Source organism: Chinchilla lanigera, unplaced genomic scaffold (genome assembly GCF_000276665.1).
Source record: "Chinchilla lanigera isolate Chin_1 unplaced genomic scaffold, ChiLan1.0 scaffold00064, whole genome shotgun sequence".
NCBI classification, from domain to species: domain Eukaryota; kingdom Metazoa; phylum Chordata; class Mammalia; order Rodentia; family Chinchillidae; genus Chinchilla; species Chinchilla lanigera.
In genome coordinates this window covers 13,911,225-13,913,120 of record NW_004955465.1, presented here as the reverse complement: position 1 = coordinate 13,913,120, position 1,896 = coordinate 13,911,225, and the positions used below count along the sequence as shown (strand labels likewise).

The 1,896-nt window shown below is 64.0% G+C and overlaps 1 non-coding gene across 1 annotated transcript; it reads right to left on the bottom strand.

Moving 5' to 3' along the window:
- Window positions 1-688: 688 nt before the first annotated feature.
- Window positions 689-761, bottom strand: Trnak-uuu. Its single transcript has one exon. It is a non-coding gene; the product is annotated as a tRNA-Lys (tRNA).
- Between the last annotated feature and the right edge of the window lie 1,135 nt (window positions 762-1,896).

The window sequence follows — 1,896 nt, the reverse complement described above, 5'->3', positions numbered from 1 at the left end:
GGGACTGGCCGGGGCGGAGGCTCCGGGCGCGAGCCGGCGATTTCTACAGCCCCGGCGCCTGGACGCGCCGCGCACCCCGCCCGCGCCGCCCTCTCTGTGGAAGCTTCGCTGCACTCAGTCTCTGGGCCTGCGTCTCACACCCACTCGCGCCTGGGCATCCACCGCGTCACCCCTGCCTCCGCTGCGTCCGGTTCCCGCAGGGCGCAGCGTCTGACGGGCACGGTGTCTCCGCTCCATCGGCGGTCCGCATCTTGCTGGGCACTGCGCTCCTTCCGCAGCCCCTCCGCGAGACTCCCGAGCCCGCGCGGCGTGGGGACGCAGGCCCCCATCGCCGGCCTCGTCCGCGCGCGTGTCCTGGGCGGCTCACCCCTTCACGTCCGGACACTGCCACGGGCCGCAGCTCGTCCCCACGTCGGCGTGGAACTCCACTCTTTATTCCGTGGACACATTACTTCAGTTAAGTCGCGTTAACAGGTGGTTGCGACATCAGGCCACGCGTCTGGGTTCTATTTGAAGTTCACTTTTTGCACAAATTTTGGAGGTCTCACTGTGCACCTCACTGTCTCTAACCGGCTCAGTGAGTGCCCATGCGGCCCTACAAGGCTTGGATTTGCACGTGTTCGGTATCCAATGACAGAAGTTTTCAAATGTCGGGAGTCGAAAGTGGACATTTAAAAAGCAAAGGTTGCGCCCGAACAGGGACTTGAACCCTGGACCCTCAGATTAAAAGTCTGATGCTCTACCGACTGAGCTATCCGGGCTCTTACACAGTGGGTCTCCTGTTCATCTTATTGTGGATGAGGGCGCAGGGAACAGGCGGCTGACGTTATCTTTCACCTGCTTTTCTACTTTTTTGCCCGCTCCATGGTCCCTCTTTGCAGATGACACGGCCGTTTCTGCCTCCGGCTTCTGCAGAAAACTGTCCCAGGCCCCCCAAACCTTCACAGAAGACACAGCACACAGGCTTCTGCGGGGCCTCCACTTAGCGAAAAGAGAGACGCAGCCACTCAGCTAGAAGCCGCGGGGACGAATCTCGGAACCTGATTTGCAAATTAAACCAGATAATGCATGCACACTCTTGGGACAGCGTCCGGGAGGAGCCAACAGTTCAGTGAGGTCAAGGCACTGTTATTGCAAACTTTCTTACTGCAGAGTAATATGGAAACTTAACAGATAAGTCAGAATAGGGGGATAAGAGGTAGACAAAGCGACACAGACTCTGCACACCACCCCCCCCGCCCGGCCCCGTCTCCAGGAGCAGCGCTGCCAGGGAAGGCGGCCTTCTGCAGGGGGCGAGAGCAGCTCCCCACCGGAAGTGCTGTTTAAATCGGGAACTGAAGGGTGAGCAGGGATTGACTGCGCAAAAACTGGGCTCCAGCGCTCCAGGAAACTCCCGCAGTCGGGCCCCTCCGGAGGGGGAGGAAGACCGCGCTGGGCTCGGCGGAAGCTGCCCGGACCCTCGGCGTCTGCACCGCGGCTTCCTGGAGGAGGCTGCCGAGGGGGTCCGGGCCTGCGGGCGAGGCCCACGCCGCAGCCTCGAGCCCCCTGAGCGACGCGCAGCGCCCAGCCTCCGCACGCGCTCCCGAAGTTCCCCAGTAACTCCCTGCGGCTGCTCTTCCCCTTGCCCACAAGGCCCCGCTGCGATCACCCACCCGATGCCCACTCGCCGGGCTCGTTCCGACCAACGTGCGCCCCGTCGGGTCCCGGCCCGTCGCGGCGTGTCCGAGGGGCCTGCCGTCCCGCAGGACTAGCCCGACCCTCTTCTCCTGCCTCTTCCACCCTGCGGGCCGGCGGGGCTCGGAAGCCACGAGCGTCTCGGTGGGGCGCGCTGTGGCGGCCGGGGTGACAGCCGCAGACGCGGGCGGGGAGCCGAGGGAGGAGCGGGAGGCGCTGCGG